At 44.8% G+C, this 14,306-nt stretch overlaps 1 protein-coding gene across 3 annotated transcripts in view; it reads left to right on the top strand.

The window, feature by feature from the left end:
- The window catches only part of LDAF1 (lipid droplet assembly factor 1), a 241,716-nt gene that overhangs the window by 94,874 nt on the left and 132,536 nt on the right, over positions 1–14,306 (top strand). The gene's annotated exons all lie outside the window — the stretch shown is intronic.

The raw sequence follows: 14,306 nt of genomic DNA, 5'->3' as shown, positions 1-14,306 counted from the left end.
TCCCCAGCAGTTTAGGGTTCCCAAAAACGCAGTGTTAGCGGGATCAGCCCAGATACCTGCTAGCACCTGCGTTTTGCCCCTCCGCCTAGCCCAGCCCACCCCACCCAAGTGCGGTATCGATCGATCACTGTCACTTACAAAACACTAAACGCATAACTGCAGCGTTTGCAGAGTCAGGCCTGATCCCTGCAGTTTTTTTTGGTAGCGTTTTGGTGAACTGGCAAGCACCAGCGGCATAGTACACCCCGGTCGTAGTCAAACCAGCACTGCAGTAACACTTGGTGAAGTGGTGAGTCCCATAAGTGCAGTTCAAGTTGGTGAGGTGGCAAGCACAAGTAGTGTCCCGCTGCCACCAAGAAGAAGACAAACACAGGCCCGTCGTGCCCATAATGCCCTTCCTGCTGCATTCGCCAATCCTAATTGGGAACCCACCACTTCTGCAGCACCCTTACTTCCCCCATTCACATCCCCAACCAAATGCAGTCGGCTGCATAAGAGGCATTTTCTTTATGTCCTCCCGAGTACCCCTACCCAACGAACCCCCCCAAAAAAGATGTCGTGTCTGCAGCAAGCGCGGATATAGCCATCTGACCATAGAGCTGATCAGAGACCAGAGTGGCTCCAAACATCTCTATGGCCTAAGAAACCGGAAGCTACGAGCATTTCATGACTTAGATTTCGCCGGATGTAAACAGCGCCATTGGGAAATTGGGAAGGCATTTTATCACACTGATCTTGGTATGGTCAGATGTTTTGAGGGCAGAGGAGAGATCTAGGGTCTAATAGACCCCAATTTTTTCAAAACCGAGGAACCTGTCACTACCTATTGCTATCATAGGGGATATTTACATTCTCTGAGATAACAATAAAAATGATTAAAAAAAAAATATGAAAGTAACAGTTTAAAAATAAGATAAAAAAGCAAAAGAAAAAAAGCACCCCTGTCCCCCCCTGTTCTCGCGCAAAGGCGAACGCAAGCATCGGTCTGGCGTCAAATGTAAACAGCAATTGCACCATGCATGTGAGGTATCACCGCGAAGGTCAGATCGAGGGCAGTAATTTTAGCAGTAGACCTCTGTAAATCTAAAGTGGTAACCTGTAAAGGCTTTTAAAAATGTATTTAGTTTGTCGCCACTGCACGTTTGTGCGCAATTTTAAAGCATGTCATGTTTGGTATCCATGTACTCGGCCTAAGATCATCTTTTTTATTTCATCAAACATTTGGGCAATATAGTTTGTTTTAGTGCATTCAAATTTAAAAAAGTGTGTTTTTTCCCAAAAAAATGCGTTTGAAAAATCACTGCGCAAATACTGTGTGAAAAAAATAAATAAATGAAACACCCACCATTTTATTCTGTAGGGCATTTGCTTTAAAAATATATAATGTTTGGGGGGTTCAAAGTAATTTTCTTGCAAAAAAAAATAATTTTTTTCATGTAAACAAAAAGTGTCAGAAAGGGCTTTGTCTTCAAGTGGTTAGAAGAGTGGGTGATGTGTGACATAAGCTTCTAAATGTTGTGCATAAAAAGCCAGGACAGTTCAACCCCCCCCCAATGACCCCATTTTTGAAAGTGGACACCCCAAGCTATTTGCTGAGAGGTATGTCGAGTCCATGGAATATTTTATATTGTGACACAAGTTGCGTGAAAAAGACAAATTTTTATTTATTTATTTTTTTTTTGCACAAAGTTGTCACTAAATGATATATTGCTCAAACATGCCATGGGAATATGTGAAATTGTGCTTCTCCTGAGTATGGGGATACCACATGTGTGAGACTTTTTGGGAGTCTAGCCGCGTACGGGACCCCGAAAACCAATCACCGCCTTCAGGCTTTCTAAGGGCGTAAATTTTTGATTTCACTCTTCACTGCCTATCACAGTTTCGGAGGCCATGGAATGCCCAGGTGGCACAACCCCCCCCCCCCACATGACCCTATTTTGGAAAGTAGACACCCCAAGCTATTTGCTGAGAGGTATAGTGAGTATTTTGCAGACCTCACTTTTTGTCACAAAGTTTTGAAAATTGAAAAAAGAAAAAAAAAAAGTTTTTTTCTTGTCTTTCTTCATTTTCAAAAACAAATGAGAGCTGCAAAATATTCACCATGCCTCTCAGCAAATAGCTTGGTGTGTCTACTTTCCAAAATGGGGTCATTTGGGGGGGTTTTGTGCCATCTGGGCATTTTATGGCCTTAAAAACTGTGATAGGTAGGAGTGAAATTCAAAAATTTACGCCCTTAGAAATCCTGAAGGCGGTGATTGGTTTTCGGGGCCCCGTACGCAGCTAGGCTACCAAAAACTCCCACACATGTGGTATCCCCGTACTCAGGAGAAGCAGCTGTATGTATTTTGGGGTGCAATTCTACATATGCCCATGGCCTGTGTGAGCAATATATCATTTAGTGACAACTTTTTGCAATTATTTATTTTTTTTTTTTTCTTTTTGTCATTCAATCACTTGGGACAAAAAAAATGAATATTCAATGGGCTCAACATGCCTCTCAGAAATTTTATTTGGGGTGTCTACTTTCCAAAATGGGATCATTGGGGGGGGGGGGTTGTACTGCCCTGCCATTTTAGCACCTCAAGAAATAAGATAGGCAGTCATAAACTAAAAGCTGTGTAAATTCCAGAAAATGTACCCTAGTTTGTAGACGCTATAACTTTTGGGCAAACCAATAAATATACGCTTGACATTTTTTTTACCAAAGACGTGGCCGAATATATTTTGGCCTAAATGTATGACTAAAATGGAGTTTATTGTTTTTTTTTTTTTATAACAAAGTAGAAAATATAATTTTTTTTCAAAATTTTCGGTCTTTTTCCGTTTATAGCGCAAAAAATAAAAAACGCAGAGGTGATCAAATACCATCAAAGGAAAGCTCTATTTGTGGGAAGAAAAGGACGCAAATTTCGTTTGGGTACAGCATTGCATGACCGCTCAATTAGCAGTTAAAGTGACGCAGTGCCAAATTGTAAAAAGTGCTCTGGTCAGGAAGGGGGTAAATCCTTCCGGGGCTGAAGGGGTTAAAGATGCAGACTAGACTATATAGCTTGTGCATATATGTGTGTTTTTGAGTATTTTTGTTCGTTTAATTTTTATATAAAAAAAAAAATCATTCTCTGTTTCAGTTCACTTCCAAACAATGTAATTTACCACATATAATAGGGGTAGACAACCCCCAGCACTGGTGCCGCAAGCGGGACGCAAAGCCTCTTTTGCCGGCACTCAACTCCCTCCCCATCAGCAGAGCAGCACAGGGAAGTGTCAGTGAGACACTAATGCATTCCAATTTCAGAGGTCCCCACACCGAACCTGCACTGAGGGGGAGGCACTGTGCCCCCACACATTGTAAAAGATGGGAAACATTGTTTGGTTCTCTAACTTTGCTGTAGCTGCGATCGTCAGCTCTTATGATGGGGGAAGAGATTGGGTGCAGTTCTGGTGGGGGGGTGATCCCTGTTTCCAGGAGGAGGAGAACTGTCATTGGCCACTGCTAAAGCCAATCACAGTCCTGCTAGCCCCGCCCACCATCTGGAGGAAGATGACTCACTTGGTTGCCATTACCAATCTCGGAAAGAAGGTATTTCATTGTGATTGAGAAAACCAAAATCAGGTGACAGTTTGTGGAATTTCTGTTGAACTTCTGGGAATTTTGTTGAAATTATTCTTGAACCTTTGTGTCACTTACTACTGATCCCCTGCACTCTGTGTCCCTTTAAGCCACAGCCAGTATTCAGCGCAATGAAAATCACACCCAACTTTTGCTGCTGCGCGGAGCGCCACACTTTTCCTCAGCTGTGGGGGCCCAACTTATGATTTTGCACACAGGCCCACTGCTTTCAGAAAATGCCCCTGACCTGAGCTCATTATTGCGCATCCATTCCAGATGCTTGTATGTGACATCACATACATCATATACAATCACGTGGGCTGGATGTGAGAGGTGGATCAGCAGGATGAGTGTGCCAGGACAGGTAGATGTGTCTCATCTCTGCTTCCTTTCACCACTCTGCATATCATGCATATCATAGATGAGAAGAGGGTACAGCAGCGGAGCAGATAAGCAGGAGGGTTTCAGAGGTGGGACAAAAGAGCAGGAGGGTACAGTCGGGCAGATGTGCAGGGGAGGTACAGTGGTGGAAGAGATGAGAAGGCGGTTCAGCAGTGGGACAGAAGAGCAGGGGGGTACAGTGTTGGGACAGATGAGAAGGGGGTTACAGTGGTGGGACAGATGAGCAGGGGGTTTCAGTGTTGGGACAGAAAAGCAGGGGGGTAGAGCAGTGGGGCAGATGTAAAAGGAGGTGTATTGGTGGTACAGATGAGCAGTGGGTTACAGTGGTGGGTCAGGAGAGCAGGGGGAACAGAGGTGGGTCAGAAGAGCAGGGGGATACAGAGGAGAGACAGATGTGTAGGAGGTACATTGGTAGGCAGATGAGAAAGTGGGTTACAGTGGTGGAGCAGATGTGTTCAGTGTTAGGACAGATGGGAAGGTGATTCAGTAGTGAGACAGAAGAGCATGGTGATACGGCAGTGGAGCAGATGAGAAAGGGGGTTACAGTGGTGGGGCAGATGAGCAGATAAGTTCAGTGTTAGGATAGATGAGAAGATGGTTCAGCAGTGAGCTAAAAGAGCATGGGGGTACGACAGTGGAGCAGATGTGCAGGGAGGTACAGTGGTGGGGCAGATGAGAAAGAGGAAACATTGGTGGGGCAGATGAGCAGGGGCTTACAGTGGTGGGACAGAAGAGCAGGGTGGTACAGAGGTGGGGCAGATGTGCAGGGGGTTAGTGGTGGGACAGATGAGAAAAGGGTTACATTGTTGGGGCAGATGAGCGGGGGGTTACAGTGGTGAGGCAGACGAGCAAGGGTACAGTGTTGGTGCAGATGTGCAGGAGGTACAGTGGTGGGAAAGATGAGAAGGGGGTTCAGCAGTGGGACAGAAAAGCAGGGGGGTACAGTGATGGGGCAGATGAGCGGGGGGGCAGTGTTGGGGCAGATAAGAAGGGGGTTACAGTCTTGGGAAAGATGAGCAGGAGGGGTTCAGTGTTGGAGCAGATGAGAAGGGGTTCAGCAGGGGGCCAGAAGAGCAGGGGGGGTACAGTGGTGGAGCAGATGTGAAAGGAGGTGCATTGGTGGGACAGATGAGCAGGGGGTTAGAGTGGTTGGGCAGAAGAGTGGGGGTACAGAGGTGGGGCAGATGTACAGGGGCAGGGGGAGTACAGAGGTGGGGCAGATGTGTAGAGGGGTGCAGAGGAGAAAGGAGTTACATCGGTGGAACACATGAGTAGGGGGTAACAGTGGTGGGGCAGAAGAGCAGGGGGAACAGAGGTGGGACAGATGTGCAGGAAGTACAATGGTGGGGCACATGAGAAAGGGGGTTACAGTGGTTGGACAGATGAGCAGATAAGTTCAGTGTTAGGACAGATGAGAAGATGGTTCAGCAGTGAGACAGAAGAGCATGGGGGGTACGACAGTGGAGCAGATGTACAGGGAGGTACAGTGGTGGGGCAGATGAGCAGGAGCTTACAGTGGTGGGACAGAAGAGCAGGGTGGGGCAGATGTGCAGGGTAGTACAGTGGTGGGGCAGATGAGAAAGGGGGTACATTGGTGGGGCAGAGGGTTACAGTGGGGAGACAGATGTGCAGGGGATACAATGGTGGGGCAGATGTGCCGGGGCGTTACAGTGGTGGGGCAGATGTGCGTGCCGGGGGTTACAGTGGTGGGATAGATGGTGGGTGTAGTGTAAAACAGATTTGCAGGGGTGACAGTGATCTGAGGCGTGAAAAGTGCATGAGTTGAGGCTGATCTGAAGTGTGGAGTTGCAGGAATTGGGGCTGATCTGAGGTGTGAGAGTGCAGGATGTTAATTTCTCACTACTTCTCAAGTAGTTTACAGCATTTACTTTATAAAAAATCCTTTTCGTGATTGAGAGTGTGAAGTTGACATTTTTTTGTTAAAACATCGGCACACTCAATTTCTTTGAAAACATTTTTCGGCACACTGTGCTCAAAAGGTTGCCTACCCCTGACATAGACGTTGCACATAAGAAACAGACAGATAACTAACTAAAGTAATAAGAAAGAAAAAGAGAAAGCAAGTCCAGACTTAATTTTATAAGATATAAATAATAGTATATCTGTTCATTGAAGAGATATTACCATTTAAAATTATATAGTAAGCTCAAACGTTTAATCCATGGGTCATTGATTCCTTAGGTCTTTCATTCTGAGAGCTACAAACCTTAAAATATTCTGTAGAAGTTTTAAAAATTCTCCAAGCTGCCCATATATTGGAATTCGAAGTCTGTCGGTTACACTTTAATTCCTCCAGAAACATTATATGATCTATCTAATTAAACCAAGATATAATAGATGGTGCCATTAATGATTTCCAGTGGGAAACCACATTGTTCTTTGCTGAGTTTAATAAATGAGGAATTTAAACTAGTAAGATAGTCTTTATATGAAACATTGGACACGTTTTAATATAGACCCAGTGGCTCATTTTCTAATATTTTAGGCTTATAGAGGAGTTGTGACTTAACTCTAGCATCTTAGATTTTTGATCATTAGGCATTATAATATCTAAATCCCTTTCCCATTTTCCCAAATAGCCTGGAAAATTTGGCAAACTGAATTTTAAGATGGCATGATAGATACAAGAAAGAACATGATCAGGGTGGACAGGGCCTGCTAGAACCTCCTATAGCAGTGATGGCGAACCTTGCACCCCAGATGTTTTGGAAGTACATTTCCCATGATGCTCAACTACACTGCAGAGTGAATGAGCATCATGGGAAATGTAGTTCCAAAACCTCTGGGGTGCCAAGGTTTACCATCACTGCTCTCTAGGGTCTAGAAAGAATATTTACCTGATAGGAAGAGAGTGTGTAAAATTTTTGACTGGGTCGTACATCCATAAATCTAGGAAAGATCCTGACTTGTCCCTTAAATCTGCCATTGAAAACAGCAAATGACTTGTATCCATTTAAAAAAAAATCTCATATCAATCCTTAAGAAACAGAAGAATGCCCATTACTGGAAGGCCAGTAATGGGCATTAATAGTGAACTGGAGCTCCATATGAGACACTTATGAAGAAAGTCCCACTGACATAGCACCAACCTTGCAGTTGGAAAAGCGCAAGGGGATAACTTTCTAAAAGAAAGAGGTAACAGAAAAGTTCTGAAAAATCTATTCCACAGAAACCCATTTTTTGTAATATTGCCTATTGTCCAGTCTGTAATAGGGCGTACACACGGTCGGACTTTGTTCGGACATTCCCGACAACAAAATCCTAGGATTTTTTCCGACGGATGTTGGCTCAAACTTGTTTTGCCTACACATGGTCGCACAAAGTTGTCGGAATTTCCGATCGCCAACCACGCGGTCACGTACACCACGTACGACGAGACTAGAAAAGGCCGGTTCAGAACCAAGCGCGGCACCCTTTGGACTCCTTTTGCTAATCTCGTGTTAGTAAAAGTTTGGTGAGAGACGATTCGCGCTTTTTCAGACTCGTGGCTTTCAGATCGTTTTCTGCCGTTCAGTTTGTGCTTGTGGGTTTGTATCTACTCTTCAGTGCATGCAGCAAGTTCCGCGTGACTTTAGGTAGTCATTGTATTCTTGTTCGTTCGTTACTGTTTTTCAGGTCACTCTTCACAGGCCTTGCTGTTCTTCAGTGCGTTCTGTTACTTCGTTCTGAGCAGCCGACCGTTTTCTAGCCATGTTTCGTATGCGTACTCCTCGTAGAGTTCGTACTGTGCGGGCGCTTGGTGTTGGGGTCCTGACCTTGACACAAGTCCAGTCCATGAACAGGGTGGGGAGGAGTTCATGGACCAAGAATTGGTTGCTTCAGCGTGACCAGTTCTCTCATATGCCTTTGCTCCGTGAGATCCGTGAGAATAATCCTGATGATTTCAGGAACTTTCTCAGGATGACGGACCCCGTGTTTCACCGTTTGTTGGCTTCGCTGACCCCCTGTATCAGCAGGCAGGATACCTGCATGAGGCAAGCCATCACTCCGGAGCAGAGGTTGGTCGCTACCTTGCGGTATTTGGCCACAGGGAGAAGCCTGCAGGACTTGAAGTTCTCGACAGGCATCTCCCCCCAGGCTCTGGGGATCATTATCCCAGAGACCTGTTCTGCCATCATCCAGGTCCTGCAGAAGGAGTATATGAAGGTAAGATTTTTATCCTTTTAATATCACATTTTATTGTATTGAATGTTTGATAATATCTTGTATTTCTTTCCTCATTCCCTAATTACCATGATTGTAATATGCCGTGAATGTCCCCTTTGTTCTCATGCATGCTGGATTTTTATGTAATTATTATTTTAGGTCCTTCATACATATTTGCCCTTCAATAACCTCCCCAGCATGGTGTCTCCTGCCCTATATTCACCTCATGTAGTCACTTAACAATGTATTTTATCAGCTCCATAGTAGTGCTTTACCCCAAACACCCCCTAAAATGTTTGGAAATGTTATTTTTTCTTTAAATTCAGGCAGAGTGCCAGAGGCTTTTTTTTGTGGTGTCCCCAAATAATTTTTAGTAACCCTCCCTCCCCCAACTGCTAAGTCAGCTGATCCCAATTCTCTATCTATCCTCAATCATCTATCTGCTGACTTTGCCAAACCCATGCACACTATACCCACCTCTTTACTGGTCAGATTTATGGATGAATTACCCAAAGCATGTAGTGCAAGGGCCTGCCTGTATACTTTCCAATGGTACTGTTTAAAGTTTTTGTATCCTATTATTATCTTGATAGGTAATAGCAGAATGTCCAAATGTCCTCAAATGTGTACAGTGTGTATTTATATATTTGTATTCAGACACTTCTTACCTGTCCAGTGGTCTGCCAATAGTGTAACTAAGGAGGGGCTGTTCCAAGTAATCCCCATTATTTAGGCATTCATCTCTCAATGAAGTGAAGAGGGTTACCTGTCCAAGATTTCCACACACCCCCTATAATGTTAGAAATGGCCCATGAGAGGGGGGGGGGGGGGGAATATGATAGGTGTACCTTATACTTTGGTGTTGTTAAATTCCCCTTAATAAATGCTATCTGGAGGTTGCCCTATAATGTTTGTGTCTAATCTGCTTGCCATGTTTCAGAGTAAAAATAGTAATGTTTATTGTTTTTTCCTCAACAGTTTCCTTCCACGCCACAGGAATGGCAGACTGTGGCCTCCCACTTTGCCGAGCGGTGGGACTTTCCTAACTGCGGAGGGGCAATTGATGGGAAACACGTCCACATCGTCCCACCACCCAACTCGGGGTCGTACTATTATAATTACAAGGGGTTCAATAGTATAGTGATGTTGGCGGTGGTATCGGCTAATTACGACTTCTTGTATGTGGACGTGGGGAAGAATGGCCGGATGTCCGATGGTGGAGTCATCACCCAGACGGAGTTTTACAGGCGTCTCCAGAATGGCAGCTTGGACTTGCCAGCTCCAGAGGACAATGTGGAAGGACTCCCATTCGTGTTCATTGCTGATGAAGCGTTTGCGCTGGGGGACCACCTGATGCGGCCATTCCCAATGAGGACCCTCACCCCGGAACAGAGGGTTTTTAATTACCGGCTGGCCAGAGCCCGAAGAGTGGTGGAGAACACATTTGGAATCCTGGCCAGCCGGTTCCGATTATTTATGACACCCATCCATATGGCGGAGTATAAACTGAACCATATAATACTTGCGTGCTGTGTTCTCCATAACTTTTTAAGGAAACATTAGGCCAACTATGCTGGCTCAGTTGGGCCTGAGGCCGGAATGATACATCAAACCACACTGACGGCGCTTGAAAGCGGCCGTCCTGGCTTGCCCTCCCTGAGTGCCCGTGATGTCCGGTTACGATACCAGGAGTTCTTTGCGGGTAGGGGGGCCATCAATATGCCAGACAATCTGTGAAGCCTTTTTATAATAAAAAAAAAAATAAAATCTTTGTGGACATTTACTGCTTGTGTTTGTTTTAGCTGACCCTGACAGAAATGTTTGGAGTGCAGAAAATGGCGTGATTGTGTAACCTTATACAAAGCACTGTTGGCTGTTATTTACTAAATGCAAAAACACATTTCACTACAAGTGCACTTGCAACTGCACTGAAACTGCACTTGTAGTGCAAAGTGGATTTGCCCTTAGGAAATAACCCCCATTTTCTCAGAAAACAACAATTACATCACCCCAAAAGTGTTGTAGCGTTGAGACAATAATCCACACATTCTTGATTAACAATCTTTTTAATACCTGCACAATCACATGTGCATTTACCAAAGGTTTTTCACACAAACCAACATGTTTGTTGTATACCAATTTTTGTGGTGGCATTATCCAAAATCAAAATGTCCATTTTATAGAAAACAGGCCTGTGTAAAACCAACAAGAAAGACACAAATCTTGATCTTACAAAGTTCACATTTGGTAGAACTTAAAGGCAATATCAGACATGAGTATTTAGGAACTGTGTTTGATATTGCGTTCAGATGGGGGGAAATCACCCCTGGAAAAGCCAAATTTGGAAGATGCACACACATTTCCCAATGTCAACATGTGCTACCTGCCATCACGGGGGATCAAGGGATGTGTTTTGGGGGAGCAAGCCCTTCCTCACCGCTACTTTATTATTGAGGAAGGGGTTGCACCCCCAAAACGCGTCCATTGATCTCCCGTGATGGCAGATAGCACATGTTGGCACACTGTGTGCATCCTCCAAATTTGGCTTTGGGAAAAATCACAAAAACATTTAGCACATTGTAGCACACAAAAGAAGAAAGTGATTTGGAGGGGTTTTAAACTCGCCCCAAAACATCAATGATGTTTTTATATTTTGGAATAACATCATTGATGTTTTGCTTGATGATTTCCAATTGTAAATTACACCCCATGATCTCCCCGATCAGGATCTGGGCACTTTCGGATGTGAAAGGATCTTCATCCACAACCTCACGATCACCTAAAAAGAGAGGAACCCCAAAATAAATTTGGTTTAAAAAAAATGCCGCCATCCATCTCTTATCTGAGCCTGTGGTCGCAGACACTCACCTGTTGTGGTGACTAGTTCCACCACGTCTTCTTCCTCCTGCTCAGCTTGTGTTGGGGGGATTTCCCCTTCTTCCAGAGGGGGGGGCTCTGGTCTCCTCGGATGAGGGGTGTCTTCCGTGTCTTTTCTCCCCTATGTGAAACAAAATGGTATAATTAGCACACAGATATTTAATGTCAGAACTATAAATAGGAAACATTGCTTGAAAGTGAGGTACAATTGTCAATTTTAGCAGAGTTCCAAGTTGTAATTTGTTGAATGCCCTTTGTCAACCTGCAATACTTTACCTGTTTAGTGTGAGCTTCACAGATGTAGCCCCCCCTATAGTATACACTGGAGCACCTGTGTGGCCCCCCTAATAAAAATGGCGTTTTTGTGTCCCACACTAGTGCTCCAGTGTCCAGATGTGAAAATAGCTGCTGAGCGTCCTCTCCTTACACAGAATCTAGTTTGCATTTCATTCTAGTAACAAAGCCATCTACACAACCCAATTCTTTGAAGACAAGTATAGGGCGTCAAAATGGTGGCCAAATGCATATGGGCTAAACAATGGTATTTTATATTTGGAACGAAAAATGTTTGATCCGAACGAATAATGTGCCCATGAACATGAAAGTTGCCATTTTAAACTGTACAACAGTTCCTAAAAGCACATGGAGCAGCACGAACGTAATAAACATAAAGAATAGGAACACAGCACAACTACTTACTTTTTTGCAGCACTCTCCGGATCTTTCTGTACTGCTCATGTTCTCGTAATTTCAGGTCCGACCACTGCTTCCTGAGCTGATCTTTCGATCGTCGTACCCCAAATTTCCGGTGCAGACTTCTGACCACTTTCGCCATGATCTTGGCCTTTCGGACATTGGGGTTGGGGTAAGGCCCATACTTTCCATCATAGTCGGCCTTCTTCAGGATGTCCACCATTTCCAACATTTCCAACATCTCCCCAAAGGACATATTTGAGTCCTTAAATCTCCTTCTGGATCGGGACGTTTCAGGCTCCGCCCTTTCCTCCTCCTCCTCGTTGCTACAATTAGCACGCACCTGCTGTCTATCCGCCATGTGCTCTTCCCCCACTGCGCCGAACGAAAAGGGGCGGGGAATAGACTAGAAAGAACGTCAGGGGCGGGCAGAGTTATACACATGCGCAATGTGTATAAAGCGTAACACACGTGCGTCTTACGTACGATCTGTGAGCAAAGGAAGGAGCATCGGAGACGCCGATCGTGATAACGAAGGTAATATCTAAACTTGGGCCTATACTGCTTTGAAATGGAAGCCTATATTGTAACAAGATTAGGGGAGTTTGGCCTTACATTAGGGTTTGTCTTGTGTTGTGTCTTGCAGAGAAAATGGATGGGTTCAACGACCACAATTTCCTGCCCCTGTTCATAGACAAGTACAGGGAGCTGCCCTGTCTGTGGCAAGTGAGACACCCCCACTATAACCACAAACAGAAGAGGCAGGCAGCGCTGGAGAAACTGCTGGAGTTGGTGAAGCCGGTGGTCCCCACAGCAACCATCCCTTATTTAAAAGCTAAAATTGGTGGCCTGAGGAGCACTTATCTAAGGGAGCGCAAGAAGGTCACGGATTCCCAGAGATCAGGAGCTGCAGCAGATGACGTTTATGTCCCCAGGCTGTGGTACTATGAGAGACTGCGATTTCTGTCAGACCACACTGAAGTCAGGGAATCCCTCTCCACTCTTCCTTCCACGCTTCCTTCCACCCCAGCTGAGGCTTCCGATGTCCAGCCTGGGCCTTCCAGCCAGGAAGAAATGGAGGAGCCCAGCTGGAGTCAGGTATAGCATTCTTCTACAGATTTCTGGTCAATAAATAAATGATGTTTACTAGATTTTATTATTGATCACTAATTGCTGATTGAAAAAAGTGTTTTACATATCAATAGACAGTAGTGGGCACCCAAAATTGGGACAAGAATGAAAAATGCTGGGCTCAGAATGATAGTCTGTTATATTTGTTAACATTCAATTTGCAGCAGTCAGGAGGTGAAAATTGTGTGTGATTGATGAAAAAAATACTAAAACTATATCCCTTTTTCATACACAGGAAGACCTCAGCCAGGAGGAGGTTGTGGAATGTGGCAGTCAGGAGGAGGCGGGGATTAGTGGCAGCCAGGAGGAGGCGGGGCTAAGTGTCAGCCAGGAGAAGCCTGGGACAAGTCGCAGCCTGACTGAGTCTCAGGTCCCTCCCCTCTGCCTGCCACATAAACGAGCCAGGAAGACGACTCCGAGTCCCGTGCAGGATTCAGCATTCAGGCTGATCCAGGAGGCTTCTGCGTCCCTCAGAGCCTTACCAACTCCTGAAGAGGCCTTTGCCTGCATGGCTGCCACCAAATTGCAGGGCATGCAGGAGGGCCAACGCAAGCTCTCTGAGGACCTTATTTATAAAGTCCTACGTAAGGGGGTGAGTGGGGAACTAACACCCAAGAGGGATGTCATTGAGATGGACGATCCTCCTCCTCCTCCTCCTGCTGCCACAACTCCACCACCAGAGCCACCACGTGGAAGGAGGCGTGGAAAGAAGACCAGAGAGTGATGACCCTGGGTTCAGTCTGGTCTGACAGAAGATGCAGTCTCTCGTATGACCACAGCCTGGGGACATAGATGTCATCTGCTGCTTTCTGGATCTCTGGGACTTCTGGACCACACTGCCCTCCCTTAGATAAGGACTCCTCAGGCCACCAATTTGGCTTTTAAATAATTGATGTCTGCCCTGGGGGTACAAGGCTTCACCCACTTCTGCAGTTTCTCCAGCGTTGCCTCCCTCTTTGTTTATAGTTGTGAGCCCTTAATACATTTTTTTGGGAAATTCTACTCTCCTGTGTGTGTTTTCATCCAAAAAGGACAGTTTGTTGGTGAGGATTCAGGTACATTTCTAACATAAAATGTGAAATTAACAAGAGACAACAACACCAAACAATCTCCTACAGATTAAATAGAACAACATATCAATGGTGTTGTGGGAACTTGTCACAAAAAACACACTCAAACATTTTCGGGAGTACAAATCAAAATCGCAAAAATAAAAAAAATAAAATAAAAACACAAAAAAAAATCTACATTAAAGCCCAAAAATATATAAAAAAATATACAAAATATGTTGTCAGATGTGAGAAATCAAAATATATTGAGGGAATCCCGATAAATAGTAACGAAAGAAGTTTGTGAGAAGTGTGTGTGAATATGAGCAGCAAAACTACTTAATTCTTGTCACATTATAAAGAAGAAGAGAGTG

The sequence above is a fragment of the Aquarana catesbeiana genome, linkage group LG06 (genome assembly GCF_042186555.1).
Source record: "Aquarana catesbeiana isolate 2022-GZ linkage group LG06, ASM4218655v1, whole genome shotgun sequence".
In the NCBI taxonomy this organism is placed as follows: Eukaryota; Metazoa; Chordata; class Amphibia; order Anura; family Ranidae; genus Aquarana; species Aquarana catesbeiana.
Note: the sequence above shows the minus strand (reverse complement) of the source record. Positions and strands in the feature narration are given on the sequence as shown.